The sequence below is a fragment of the Malurus melanocephalus genome, unplaced genomic scaffold, assembly GCF_030028575.1.
Source record: "Malurus melanocephalus ecotype Western Australia unplaced genomic scaffold, MMel_1.1 scaffold_817, whole genome shotgun sequence".
Taxonomy (NCBI): Eukaryota; Metazoa; Chordata; class Aves; order Passeriformes; family Maluridae; genus Malurus; species Malurus melanocephalus.
In genome coordinates, this window is record NW_026624049.1 from 16,726 (window position 1) to 32,864 (window position 16,139).

Consider the following 16,139-nt stretch of genomic DNA (forward strand, 5'->3'; position numbering starts at 1 on the left):
TTACTCTGATTTAGGTCTTGTGGTTAACACAAGATATGTAATCTTTGCAATATCTTTCAAAGTCTTTTACAGCAAAAAGCTGATGTTTCTTCACATCTTTGAAGTTGTATTGAAATCCTTAGGGTTAAATATGAGTAACATAAATATTTGTACACAGAGATGTTGTCATTACTACCCATAAGGCCAAAGGAAGCTCTTAAGTACTGCTTTAAATATAATTTACAGTAAATTCATTTCCCCAAGAATGTTTTGTTTGATTACAAACCTTCATATTTCASCCATAATTTTTATACTTTCAGGTCTGTAGTACTGATACCCATTCCTCAGCCACTTCACTTGAAAAAACATATTGTATAATCAGATTATGCAGGGAGGGAAGGGAATGTGTGTGAAACCAACTTTTCCAGACAGTTTCAAAAAGAACTAAGTATTAGAAAGAAGATATATCAAGCATAATCCAACTAAATTTGAGTCAGTTTGCTCGGCTAACTCTCCTTTGTAATTTGACTATCACTTTTCATTCAGATATGATTAATAAAAAAAAAAGAGGCAAAATAAACTTCCTAGGTAGTTAGGATAGGTATGAACTGTCAAAGTTTTCGATTCTTTCAGAGTAAACCACTCACAAACAAGTTTACAAAACCTAGCGTAATCTTCTKGTTAATATGTAGCCGACTCCCCTAAATTTTAATCTAATCTCATTGATTCTATGWGAAGATTAGAAATCTCCATGGAATGCATTGTCTGAATTATTATTAGGAAAGACAGATTATGAATCAGAATATTAATAATAACTTCAATTGAGAACAGATTCAGAGTGCATTTAAAATAAGGCAGTGATTCATACAAATTAATTCATATCCRTTAAACATCTACATCTGGTCTAATAGGTATCTTCTGAATAGCATCAAGAGATTTCTTTAGAACAATAGTAATCTGTTGTTCACACTTGAAAGAGGTAATTGTTTCAGAAAAATAGTATTCACCTTAGTTCATACCAGTGTGCTATACTATCTTTTTTTAAAGCTTATGGCTAAAGATACAAGTGAATTCTTCCTTGATTTACAGAAACGCCTATAGGCATCTTGTTCTTCAGGCACAACAACAGTTGCTCTTAATCACATTAAAATGGTATCTGTTGGTTTTTTTTTTTTTTTTTTTTTTTGGTTGGTTTGTTTTTCAGCAGTTCCACAGCTAGGACTAAAAATAACCAAGTGCATGACTCTTCCTTTTCTGTTTCCACAGAAAGCAGAGTAAGTTAGTTTCAGTGAGTGTTTTAGTGTGACAAACTTTTTTAATGCACACTGAAATGAGCTGCAGCACTAACAGGGTCATAAACCCCTTTATTGGGAACAAGGAGGATAAGCAAATAGCTTCTTGCACCACTCAGCTTAGTTACAAGCCAACCAATTGTCAGTCAACAGCAGAGAATCTCCAAAGACTCAGCTCCATGAGAGTTGTCGGTGTGTTATTACAGGATACAGACAGGCACCGCCTTGTTCACACTGACAGGCAGCCCTTWAACATGACACAAAAGAGAGTCTGCCATGGATTTCCTCTGAACTTTTCAGGAGGGAAGACTACAGAAATGTAGGGAAATAATACCCAAGACATAWATCATCCACAAGGTTAATAATTCCTTTGAGTATGTAATTCATAATTGGTCTCAGAAATCTAAAATTTACAAGCCATAAAGCCAGCTGTAATTTAAAACTCAAGACAACTAAAGCTAAAAACATCTCGTTCAGCTGGTGATTTTCATCCAGGGCATTAGTTAAACAATTTAAGATATATGAAACATAAATATTTGCAAGTAAGCTATAAATAAGCTTACAGCACACTATTCAGAACTACAGATCATTGTATCGGGTTGAATTCTCAAGGATTAATTTCCTTTCCCTTTCCCAGCTTTTCATAATATTAGTGCTCTACTATTTAACGTTTCATTTACTTTTGTTTAAAAGCCAAATTCACCTCTTTGTGAGTGCCATTGAAATTTCTTATTGAAAATAGTTGAGGAGGCTCAACTACTCYCAAATGCAACTGAGGATTTCACAGATCTGTGGGATTTTTACCACATTTTTCAGATGGGTTTGCAGGTCAATTCAGCCAGGTTTCTTTCAGCCTCAAAAGAATATTAAAAAAAGAAACTGAAGACAGGTTAACCATTCTGAAGGACAATTTACTGAACAAGARTTAGGTCAGATGCAATACTAAAACATGTTCATGCAAACAGTAGAGGTCATTTAAATGTATARAGAAACTTCATTATTTAGACAAAATCATCACAATTTCATTTTCTAGAGTTTGTACCATATTTCTAACTTCCATGTTACTTATTTGGAAAGTGACTTTGAACTGGACAGCTTCACTTTCATTTACAGGCTTTTTTCCTTACTTAAAAAAAAAAAACAAAAATAAAAACAAAAAAAAAAACACTGAGGTGGAGCGGTGGTGGCATTTTGTTTTGGTTTGTTGTTGTCTTGGTTTTGGTTTGGATTTTTTTTGTTGGTTTTTTTCCTTTGTTTTAATTTAATTTAATTTAATTTTTAATAAACTGTGAAGATGTAATTGCATATTCCTGAAAAAGTTAAGTTTCTAAGCCCTGCTTATATGTTGAAAAATTCTTTAGGGTTTTAAAACTCTTGACAGTAACTTAAAACCATATGCTTTATGATATGAGAGATCAAGAATTGTCTTGTTAGAGCTGAAATCATTTATGATGTTTTCCTATTCAAAACATGACCTACTTTTAAAAGAAATTTCATAACATTGGGAGTAGGGAAAATTAATCACAGATATCTGATGATTTTTTTCTGATGAAGACATAAAACATTCCAATGCTTATTAGGACACAAAACAATTTTTCTTCAAAACTTTACTCAGGGTCTAGAAACAAGTGATTTTCCCACCCACAYGAGTAGACAAGTAAGAGCACTCATGAATATTTTGTTTTCTCTGGGTCAGAGCATATCCCTTTGGCTTGTTCAAGTACTCTGATATATTTGTATCAGAATGAACAATTCTGTTATGCAGAGATGTTTTCAGTTTTATCAGAACAGCTTTAGAATCCATATCTTCTATAATTAARTCTTAAAAATATATTCCTTACAAAAAGATGCCAATTTGGACATTTATATGTAATTATTCTTATTTTTCTCTAACCAGTCTAGTATTTTAACACCATCTCATGTCTTTCAAGAGCTCAGGGACTGCTTTGTGAGATTTAATGCTGTAAGATAGTATCCTGTGATGACTCCAACTCCACTAAATCATCCTGGAGGGAAATGAACTAAGGAATAATCCATCTTTTTTCTTTTTTGTTAACTAATTGTGACTTTAACCAGGATTCCACAGTTACTTGAATGGTCACATAAATGAAATAAATCATAAAGTATCATCTGTGGTATCCGAGACATCACCTAAATTCATAGAGAAACATCTCTGCTTATTCTCTCAGTGCCCACTCACTGTAGGCCACTGTAGCTCCACTTAAAGAGAAGAATTTGTATAAGTGGTGATTACTCAGCCTGGCTGAAGGGAAGTTGACTCCCTTTAGCAAAAATGGATACCTACAAAAGTTATAGAGAAACCTTCAAGGCAACTGAAAATACATGAAAAAAAAAAAAATCAAAACAATAGGAACTTCCTTGACAGTTCCTTCCTCGTATTCCTCTAGTAATATCATTGACAATGAATAAGAACTGGTTTGCAAAAAACCACATTTAACCCAATATAAATCAGACCTAGATTACTTAATCAGCATGAGCAGAGAATCAAGCTGTTCAGGGAGAATAATTTTAATTATTCTGGAGAATAATAAACCAGTCAATTAAAGATCATTTTATGCATTAGAAGGAGAATAGGAGTGAATAGAGTAGGTGAGACATTTAAACAGGATGCCCCAGGGAGTTGTGGATGTCCCATCTCTAGAAATGTTCGAGTCCAGGTTGGATGGGGCCCTTATCAACYTGCTCCACTGGGAGGTTCCCTGTCTGTGGTGGTGGCACTGGGACCAGATGATCTTTAAGGTCCCTTCCACCCTTCCACCCCAAACAAATCTATGAATCTATGATTACATGAATACCAAATTTTTACACTTCAAATGATTCTGAATATCTACCCCTCTCAGCATTGGAGTAAATTACATTGATTTAAGCCTGTTCAATAACAGCTTCTTGAAAGTATTCATTTTCAAATGATTTCTTTTTAACATTTACCCAAGGTTAACATTCGTATTTTACATTTAAGGTGAAAGGGTGGCCTCAATTCAAAAGTGGCTACATAAAAAAAAACACCCACAGACATATAATTTTACATTTTTCACTATTTTTTGTAGACCCCTCTGGAAGTGATATGACTAGTTCTATTGATGATATGAAATACATTTTGGAAATCCATTTATCTTCACTTTATTATGCAAAGAACTTCATTCAGAAACAGAAAAGTAAATTTTCTATCACAGGAAATCTAAACCAAGAACAAGGAGTCTAGCTAAATGATAATTTATAGCAGAGTCTGCTTCATAAAATGTTTTTAAGCATCACAAACAAAATGCAACTATCTGGATACTCAGGAGGAAGTCTATTGGTACTGTTTGCTACATTTGCTTATTAAACCTATCAACATTGCTTTCGAAATTTGACCCTTGGTTTTGATTGCTGAAGGATGATGCACAGTGCCTCACACCATCCTTTAAAATTGCCTTTAAAATAATGACAGACTGAATATCTTTGTTCAGCATCAACAAATCATAGTATCAAAAAATATATTTCATTGCATCAGAATAATAACAATACAACTAAGAACACACTTTTTCTTATCCCACCTTCAGGTATTTTCTGAAGGAAGTTAGGATTATACAACTCATTATTGAGTTGCATAACTTATGAAAATAGAAACAGTGGGAAAACACTGCTTTCCAACAAAAAAAAAATGCAGTATGAACTTCTGCAAACTCATAACAATATTTTCATGATATTGTCCATAATGTCAATACCCACTAAAAGGTACCAAAGTTTTAGCAGTTTATGTCATTGAATATGCATTTGGCAAAGTAATATAAAAAAGGCTTTCAATAGTAAAATAGTGTAATCTGTGAAAATTCTACATTTACACTAATCTTTAAATCAAAACTAAGAAATAATTATTTAACAAACTGTCACTTAGAAAATTTAAAAAAACTTACCTGGTTATGGTAAATAAGAATTCTACTACATTTGAAAAAYAAGTTATGTTGAATGGGATGCTCAAAGTAATACTACACAACAGTAACAAAACACATCAAAGAGAAAAATCTAGCTACATATAACTTAGCCATATAGATCAAATAATGTTTTCTGATCTTCAGTACTTTTGCTGGGCATTTCATATTGTTTTCCTCCTTACCATCAGCATGATAGTAAATCATACTCTGTTCCTGAAGAGATTGATAAAAATTAAACATTAAACCCACAAGCTTAAGAYCCCTTACCCTCTGAGTTTTCTGGGCTCCTCTTGCTTCTCAGTGTAACAGACACATGTGTAAACAACAGAATTTCCTGCATCCTTTTCTCATCTGCACTGTACTGGGACTTGGCCAATTGGATTATTTACAGCATTAAGGCCACTCCACAGTGACTTGAAAAAGATTCTCATTGGTCAGGCATTATCAAAACTAAAACCACATTTTGCTTTTAAGTGTACAAGTCATTTATACAAAATAAAACTYTTTGCCATGCTGTTCTTCACTAAATATTACTTTGTTCAGTTTTTAATGCTCCCTTTCTAAACTGAAGAATGTGTCCCCAGTCCCCCAAATATTATGTATAAGATGAAATTAGTTGTTTGAATCACAGTACTTAAGTAGAGGTTGTAGTACTCAACCAAATTGRGTGCATTCTTATGTCACTGCTTGCTCCTACTATACCTCCTGAGTTTTAAATAACCTATAATAATACTAMTTTTTTCACTCAGCTATATGATATCACCTTGAAAATACATGTATTTTAATAATCAACTCAGCAATTAACCAGGGGCTCTTGGAAATAATCTATGAAAAATTTAATATTCTAGATTATCACAGMGATGAAAAGTCCATGGCAAGAGAAGTCATGGAAAATCCCCAAAACTTTGTAAAGATCTTTTTGGAGTAAAATTTATAGTTACATATTAAAATAGAAGGTAAGAAATATTTCTTTCAGGAATACAAGCTMCAACATTTTTGTTACCAACATGGCAAAGAATGACACCACTGTCCCAAGCCTGGCATCACATGCCACCTAATTGGCAGGTCCTCAAGACATTAAATTGATATAGTCAGACACAGCTGGAATGATTTGTCAGAGCTGTGAAAAGCTGAATATTTCTCATTTAAAGAAATCCCTCATAATGTATAGAATACTGACAACTCCCATGTCACAATCTCAGACTGAGAAGCCAGATTTCCTTTAGCTTCAAGGGACATATCTCTACTTCCCTGCTAACATCCCAATTTTAGCAGCATTATAGCAGGTACTCTTTTCATTGTGAATAGTAGCTACATCTGCATGACTCTTCCCTTGTCTGACACTTGGATTTTTAAATTTTGTTTTACAATTTATTTTAGGGAAATGAACAAGCAAATCCTCCCACTCTTCTGTGACTCGCAAAATCTATGCAATTGTCAGAAGACAAAAGACATTGTCTTCAAAAAGATAAAATACAAAGAGGTCAAAAAAAAACCTCCCTATACATTTCTTTTAAAAACCCAAACCAAACAAATAAAAGCCACAGAGCAAAGCAAAAAACCCCGAAAACCCAAAGCAAAAAAATGACTCCACACAAAACAACTCCAAACTGAAGTGAAAAAACCCCAAACAAACCTAACACCACAACAAAATGAAACCACAAGTCTGTATCAAATTAAAAACAAACACACACACAAGAAAAAACCCCAGCCCAATGAAACCCAAATCCAAACAACAAAATAAAGCAACAGCTACTTTATGCATCTTGCATGGCTTCTTTAGCAACTGCAGAGATCCCATCTCCCACTAGAGTACTCTCTGGCTACATTCCACTACCCATAMTGAAGGAAATCTCTGCACATTTTAAAAATCAAGTTATATACACATCATAACTTAGACTTCTAGCTACTCACATTTCAAGCCTTTCAGGAGATTCACTTTCCACCATTCTTCACTTGCTACCATTGCCAAACACATCCAAGAAGGCTGTTCCATTGTCCATATTCAAACAAATTCTCAGTTTCTAAAGAAATTGATGGACATTTATTTTGTTTGAAAGGAAGGGAAGTAACTTCAATCACAATAAAAATGTCCTCGCAAGTGAAGATCTATAACAGAGATTTTATTATTAAAAAACAAATAAACACAGAGCAAAAAGTGTCATTACAGCATGTGAAGGAACTAGTACTCCTGGAAGTGTCATTTAACTATCTTTTGGGAAGGAAAATTGTAGTCTTCAAGAAAAAAGGCACAAAAATACATAATRGACCAATAATAAATAGTAAAACTATAAACAAAACTCAGCTTCTATTCTGTTGCATTCTGTTGTAATCCGCAATTCTTGGAGGAATCTGGATTTTATGCCATTGTTAAAGGTGCATCGAAATTGCATTTAAAAAAATACTGTAAATTTGAGAAGTTACCATGCTATTTTCATATCTTTATTTGCAAATATATTCTTCCTTTTTATTCTCATTTAACCATTGACCATTGTGTCACTGCAGAACAGATATTGTCAACATGCAAGTTTGTCAGCATRTGACCATCAAATACAGAATTGTCTCCCTGGAGGTCTCCATGTATGTACACAATTCTTACTTCCTATCAAGAACTTGCACGTGATCATTAAGGGAATGATACTCTGGTCATTATTTATGTAAGAAAATGGTACTGAGAGAATAAGATAAAGACTATAGACAGCATCAATAATCTAGAACATATGTTTTCATGTATGGCCTCAGTTGTCAATTGTGCTGTTGCTCTCCTGATTAGAGTGGAATAGATTCCCTTCTCTTTGAGTACATTTGCACCTTGGCAGCATGCCTGACCTGCTTTTTCCAAGTTCCATAGAGAAACATTAAGAAAACATGAAAGCCAAATTTTGAATTTTTAAATGTCAAGACTCATCCCTTTGGGGTCACAAAGGAAGAGACCTGATCCTTTTCAGGATTACTGAGCCAATGAAGAAGATTAAATAATTTGTCTCAGAGGAAAGTTAGAGCAAGTTTTTCTCAAAACATGGAAGTTTACAATATTTACTGTGTTGATGCAATTTCCTTAGCAGATATAAGAAATTATCATTCAAGCCAAAAACAATAAAGCACTTCAAATACAAATGGCAATAAAATGGAACATTCCTACTATTGAAATTGGAAAATAGAGAGGGTATGAAGCACTAAAATTGTAACCTTTTGAAACTGGACTTCCTCAAGTATTCTAAAAAAACACATACATATGCCAGTTCTTTTTTGTTGATGGAAATAATTGTTAATCTTACTATTTCATATTATTCCACACAATTTCATACAAGTGAAAAAATAAACATCACATTGGATTTCAATATATAAGGATAGGAAGTCATCCTTTATTGTAGCTCAACCCAGACACTCTCCCTCAGGTGATGAAGACCCAGAAAGGACAATTTGATGTAGAGGGTACCTTCAAGGCATGAAGAAGGAGAAAATAGAGGCAAAAAAGCCCTACAACTTTGAATCCTATTTCTGCTGCAGCATTGGGCAAAGACCAAACTTATATAACAAAAAAAGCAAACCTGTGAAGATAGAAATAGCTACAGAAGAGATAAATCAATTAAACTAAAAGACCAAAACTGAGACTCCACCAAACTTGTTGTGGGAAAACATAATGTGGTTCCATTTGYTAGAAAATCTAGCAAAAAGACAGAGATAAATTATTTTCTAGAATCTCACTCTAAAATTAGAAATGGAAGAAAGAGATAACATTCTACTCCAATTTTCTTTTAAGTTCTAGCACATTCCAGCCAAGCAATCTTAGCAAAGCTTTGCTTTCATAAGGTTTAGATAGTGTGCATGTGGAGAGGAGCCCTACAGGGATGGCTTCTGTTGGAAGCTGCCAGAAACTTCAGCAAGAGCCAAGATGGACCCATTGCTGACTGTGGCTAAGCCCATCAGTGATGGTGGTAGGACTTCTGGAATAATGTGGGTAAGGGAAAAAAACCCCACCCTGCACAACAGCAATTGCTGAAGAGAGGAGTGAGAATATGTGAGAGAAACAGCCCTGCAGACAGCAGGGTCAGTAGGAGACACAGGAGGTGCTCCAATTACTAAATCAGAGATTGTCCTGCAGCCTGTGGTGCAGACCATGGTGAGCAAGCTGTGCTCCCGCAGCCCATAACAGTCCATAGTGGATCAGAGATCCATCTCTAGACTGTGGGGAACCCAGTGTTGGAGTGGTGGATGCCCAAGGGAGGCTGTGACACAGGGGAAACCATGGACTGCGGCAGGATCTTGGCAGGACCTGTGGYCCTGTGGAGAGAGGAGCCCATGGTGGAAAAGGTTTGCTGGCAGGACTCGTGACCCCACAGGGGATCCACTCTGGAGCAGCCTGTTCCTGCAGGACTGCAGCCTGCAGAAAACACTGACACTGGAACAATTTGTCACAAACTGCAGCCAATGGAAGGACTCATCTTGGAGAAGTTCATGGAGATCTGTCTCCCATGGGAGGAGCCCCATACTGGAGCTGGAGAAGAGTGTGAGGAGTCCTCCTCCTGGGAAGGAAGGAGCAGCAGAAACAATGCATGATGAACTGACAGCAGCCCCCATTTCATGTCCCCCTGTGCTGCTTGGGGGAAGGACACAAAAAATTCAAGAATAGTTAGTATTAAGAAGAAGGGAGGCGTGGGGGTAAGATATTTTAAAAATTTAATTTCACTTCTTATTATGTTATTCTGATTTGGTTGGAGAGAAACTAAAATAATTTCCCCGAGACTCTTTTACCCTGGCAGCAATTTGCTGAGTGAGCTCTGCCTGTCCTTAACTCATGAACCTTTCATTGCGTTCATGAACATTTTCATTGCATTCATGAACATTTCATTCTCTCCCCTGTCCAGCTGCAAAGGGAAATGATAYATTGGCCTTGGTTGGCATCTAGTGTCCAGCCAGAGTCAATCCACCTGAGTAGGCTCCATGCAGGCAGGATTTWATGGATAAAGCTATTTATGCATGTAATACCTCACTCCTAGCTAAGTAACTTTAAAACAGAACATAAAACTTAAAAGCAACATCGAATAGCAGTCTTTAAAAAAAAAAATCTTAGTTTTATCCTAGCATAGTGACAAAATATAATAGGAAGAATTTTATCTAGGGCTAATATTTTGCTCAGTTTTTTAGTTTTTTAACAGTTTCTATTAGTTCTAGCTTCACCTGTGTAAGTTAATTTGATTCACAAGTGCAAACAGTGATAGCAGATAAATGTAGACAATTTATCTTGTACAGATCTATGCTGGTGATTGAGCTTCTTTTTGCTTATTAGAAGTGAAACAAGAAATAACTATGTATTACATTTGACATGTTGGGCTATTAATATTTCTAAGCGCATATTGTGGTAGCAAATATGTGGCAAGCAAAGTTGTGGTAAAATTACTTACAAGTCCAAAGATTCTCTGTAAATATAAGCTTCACTTTCTGTTGTTCATTGCACTCTTTAATGAAAATTAACACATAACACCTGAAAATGGATTGCTTATTATAGCGACATATACTTCAAAAAGCCTCAGCGTGACAGAACTAATACTCAACAAAAATTATTAGTAGAGCAGGTGATAAAAATAGGCCCTAAATTTGGTGATTCCTCTGCACTGGAAGTTATTTCCACATGGCACCAGAATTTCAGTGTTCTCTGTTTAAGAAAATAAAATAAAATCAAGACTAGCCACTTTAGGTACTTTTTGTGTTCCCGATTTTATTCCAGGTGTCTCCTTACCAATTGGTTATTTTTACAAGGGCATTGGTGACAGGGCAAGGGGCGATGGTTTGAAACCGAAGGAGGATCCGTTTAGATTAAGTATAAGAAAGAAGGGGTTTTTTGCATTGAGGGTGATGAAACACTGGAAGAGAGTCCCTGGAGAGGTGGTGGATGCCAAACCACTGGAAACCTTCAATGTCAGYTTGCGTGGYACTCTGAGTCAGCTGATCCAGTKGAAGAYGTCCCTGCTCATTGCTGGGGGGAGGTTACACTAGATGGCCTTTAAATGYCCCTTCCAACCCAAACTATTCTATGWCTYTTAAAAGAAGTYGTGGAACTTGCAAGAGGATCACTCYATCARCTTCAAGATGAGAAACAGAAGCAAAAAGGCAAGAAYGACTGATCTCCTTTTGTGATATACATATTATTTTCTACTGAATGCTTACATAAATGTTAAACCTTTTCATACTTTATAAGTAAGTGAGCGAAGTTATTTTCAAGTAAAGTCTCAATAAAAATATCATTACAAATTAGTGGTATATCTGATGGAAAAGCATAATTTAAAAAATTAGTGGCACATCTGATAAAAAAGCATATAAATATATTTATGGCTACAGTTGCATRTTGAAGTAAGGTACTATTGAAATACCAGCAACATAATTTAGAAGAATCTAAAAACAAATTAAAAATAAATTAAACATTTTCTTTTTTTTTAATGAAAGAAAAAAGTTGCTTCTCATCTCATATTTTGATATGAAAAACTAAAAGGAATTAAATCAAAAATATGGTTATTCTTGGTCTTCAGCATAACCCAAGTGTAAGGAGAAGCCACACTTCCAAATATTTTACTAACTGTGCACAGGTGTGTTGCTGCTGTGGTTTCTAGATTTGTCCAGAAATGCACAGATTAGAAAGACTTGTAGAGGTGGGTGGAAGAAGGCACAGACTTAACATGATTTTTCAGTTCATAACCTTCGAACACTAAAATATGACTTTGAATAAATCATACCAATCAACACATTCTTATAAAAGAAATCAAGTAATTTCTACAAATATTTCTGATGAAAAATGCAAAAACTCCCATGCTAAAATAAAAATTGTGAAGCCTCATAACTTTAGGGGAAATATATTTCTTGATGAATCTTTCATATGCTTAGGTTTTGCAATTTTTCCTCCTCAGGTATTAAATATAAAACAAATTGGTGTTTTGGGGTTTTGGTTTTTTTTTTTTTTAAAGTTGACAAATACTGCAACCAAGTGTACAAGAAGCCTGTGTCTCTTCCAGCATCCTGTTGGGAAGGCTGCAGGATGAGATGCCACTTTGCATTCTTGGAATATAAGTGCTAATAATAAGTATTAATAATTTTCCTCCTCTCCTGTATCCTAAGAATTACAGTGTCTTCCACAAGAACATCCCTGCTCTACATCAGTGATTGTAACAGCAGTGTGATATAACTAAGGTATCATCTGACCATACCTAAAGCAGGAAAAATGCCTAATTAAGTACTACAAACACTGCCTACCCCATTCTGAAAAAAAACCCTATTATTTGCAGTTTTTCACAGTAAATGAACATTTATCATTTTCCTTTCTGATATAAATTCTTTTACTAGGATAGCATTACTGCTGGTATTCAACATTCAAACAGCAACCATGACTGCCACAAAATCCTTCATCACTCTAGAAACAGTTATTGAATTAAAAAGCAATGGTTTATTCACTTCTACATGAAACACTATCTCTCTTTAAGGCTGCCATTCTCAATAACAAAAACATCTTGTATCTTCAGCATTTTAAGCRACAAAATTTGGCAAGATGGAAGGTTCTATGTTATTAATAAAAATAATGTTTTATTTAGATTTAAATATCTGAACTCCATCTGGATCTATTGCAGAAAAGAAGCTGTAATAATTAGGTCTTTGGATCATTGGATTATAAATAACATCCGAAGAAAGATGTGTTCCTGATTTTTTTCCTGTAGTCCAAAATGAAGATGAACATCAGCAGCATACAGATGTTGAAAATTAGTGTCTTAGTACCACTTATAGGTCAACAGCAGTTAAAGAGGATGTAAAAAGCAAGAAAGTACTTAAGATCTTTTTCCACACTCCTGTGATTATCTTGATTAAATCAGTTGTCCTTACCCAGGATTAAAAGAAAATTGGAACCCAGAACACATTTACATATAGGAAATCAAGCATTTCCCTCTTTTTATGTTTTGGATAGAATAAGTGCAATTTTGGTTGGTTTGGTTTGCAAAAACCTCTTCTTGCAAACTTTTACTATATGTTTTAATGTAAGAAAAATTAATCACAGCTTCAAAACAAACACTAATAATCACCTAAGACTGTTATATGCAATGTAAGAGAGTACCAAAAAGAGACACATCTACTTCCAACAGTATTACGGAAGGAGGCAAAAAAAAAAAAAAAAAAAAAAAAAAGCTTTGGTCTGGGCAGAGTGTCAGGCAGATGTCTTGAATTAAAGTTGTGGTGCAAATCACTTTTCGTTATGACAGCAGGAACAGTATTTGTGGATGTTCTCGTATGCCACAAACAGGCTGCATGAACCAGAAGAGGCTGTAAAAGAGAGCTGACATTCATCTAAAGACCCCATTTTTTWATTATTATTTTAAATATCCTCTTTTTAAAAGTACAATGATTTTTTTTTTCTGGTTCGTTCCACAAAGTCTCACAGCCGTACTTATTAACATTTCAAAGTTTACCTGGTGGCAATGGTCTGAACMGGTGAAGGCCCATGAAGACAATGTGACACATCTGAGTCAAGATTGTCACAAATGCTGTGCCCCTAAGATAACCCACACTTCTTGCAGGACACCTATTCTAAAAAATAGTCTTCCACATAATCAGTCATAAATGAGGAACCCCTTGGTTCTAAAGCTGTTCTAAACTGTACCTTTGAGAGCCCTAAAATTAACACATACGCAAGGGACTGCTATGGGTTAGCCTGAAAACAATATCCATTTCACTAGAAATTATTAAGACTGCTACTGAACTGACTGATTTTTATTTTGAATAGTTGTGTTCAATGGGAACGTATCAATGAGAAACTAGAGTTCAATCTAAAYTTTGATTTCCATATTGTGACTAAAGATTTGGCCATGTTGTACAACTTTTTAACTGGAAAGGAGTAGGTCATTTTACCTGTGTTCAGGTTTTTTCAGACTTCATCATGTCTAAAGAAATAGTAAGGCTGATGTCTATACATTAAAATATACTTACTGTCTCTCAGCATCTTCTTTTAAARTTTAACTTCTTCACATTTTTCAACAATTTAGCAAACTGCTCAGCACAATTTTGTACTGCTTCAGATTATCCACTCTCTAATGTATTCTGCTTAATCTAATTCTCTCTTTCTATTCTTAGTGACTTTCCATCATACTTAAGYACAGGAATGCCCAGCAGAAATGAAAGGATGAACTTTTCCAATATCCAAGATCCTGTCACAGATAAGCCAAAGAAATACTTTCTGTACTGTGTAACTTGACCGAAGTTGATAGAATTTCATTTGAATGAGAAGAAAGGGGCAGAGCAAAAGGGACACAGAATTAAAACCATTCTGTGGATCCGTCATTTATTAATGCAATTCAGACAGATAATGTGAGCAGCTACAAGGTTCATTTAAAAATATAAAGTATTAGTAACTTAATCCCACAATCTAATATTTGCGACAATTAAATAAAGATGGGAATAATTTATGGAAATTTTGTGTGCAGGAGAGGAAACTAAAGCAAACCAACCACATTTTTTTATGAAAGTATCTATAAATAAGGATTCTTTCACCCTTACAGCAGCATCTTTACGAGTAATCAAGGAAACACAGTTTTGTCTTACAGTGCAAGCATCCAGTGAGGAATTGTTCTTTGGTGAGACTTTTCCATTCCTTGTTCTGTTAAACCTCCATTCCATTCCTTGCCTAGACTTGAGAGAGATAATTTTCTAACACAAAAGGAGTTCTGTTCTCCACCCCTCTTAATTTAGCTATGAGGACTCAACTTTAACAATTACTAAAAGTTGTTGTTAATGAAAAACATGCTCAAAAAAAAAAAGGAATTTACAAAGAGAAGAAATATGCAGGCAAATTTAGATATCAAATTAGAAACAGAAACTATCTATAAGCTAATATAATACTAACTCAAGCATATTTAGATTACTCATAATTTAAGTTTTATATGCAGGTGGTGCCTACCATCAGCCTATCACAGTGATGAGCCTTGAATCTCTTAGGGCCTTGAGTTCTCCTGTTCTACAAACAGGGACTGAAAGCTCAGGTCTGTTTAAACCTGAACAGGTGATCAGCTTTTCACTTGTCAGAGCTGGGCTAAGACCAACACAATTGTGAGGGATTGTCTTCACCAAGTATGACTTTGTCTTGTRTTAGAAGTTTAAGTTATAGGTGAAATTTACCAGGTAATATAGTCTCAAAAAAAGTCAGTATAAAATTAATGACAAAAAGTCTTACAGAAATGCTTAAGGAGATTTGCAATCATATTTGTACACCTACAAAGATCAAAGGATCTTTATAAAATGGTTGCTTGTGATATGTCTCTGAAGACTAAGAAATAYTCAATACACAGCTCCTATTGCACTTTCCTGCCCAGTTGTTTGTTTTTCTTCTCTCTGCCCATCCTACAAGAGARCTAATAAAGACAGAAAGGTGGTAAGAAATGAAAATATAAGTTTTAAACYAGAAAACCCCAACATTATACTTCTCTGGTATTTTGATATATTATTGTATTGCAACAATTTAATTTACTACAATGAAAAGATTTAGTGATAATTTATCTTGTCTATCTTTCTGTGCTAAAACAAATTGAAATGTAGACAGTATTGTGAAGGAATGACAGGACCAAGTGAGACAGAAATTGTCTTTTGAGTTTTCCAATAAGCAAAACAAGAAACTTCCCAAGCAAGTGAAAATTTTGTCTAATGTACGTGATGTTTAGAAGAGCAACTGTAATTCTGCTGTCAGAACACCAGATAGAATAATATTTTCCTTAAGGAAAAGAAACARTGCTGCTTTCTGTTAGATTTGTCAGTATTTGCTTTTATTCATCAGGCAGTGAGAATCACTGCTGCTGAATGTAAAGCGTACAAGTTTGTCTTCAGCTAAGTATATCTGCTGGCAACCCTGAACATGAGTGATCTACTTGTCAACAGTCCCACAACTAAAGAAACAGATTTAAGAGAT

At 34.8% G+C, this 16,139-nt stretch overlaps 1 protein-coding gene across 1 annotated transcript in view; it reads right to left on the minus strand.

Moving 5' to 3' along the window:
• LOC130585041 (coiled-coil domain-containing protein 102B-like) overlaps positions 1 to 5,534 on the minus strand; it is an 18,429-nt gene extending 12,895 nt beyond the window's left edge. Inside the window, exon 1 of the mRNA XM_057385364.1 lies at positions 5,474 to 5,534. The gene's annotated coding sequence lies outside the window, so the exon portion shown is untranslated. The remainder of the gene's footprint in view (positions 1 to 5,473) is intronic.
• Between the last annotated feature and the right edge of the window lie 10,605 nt (positions 5,535 to 16,139).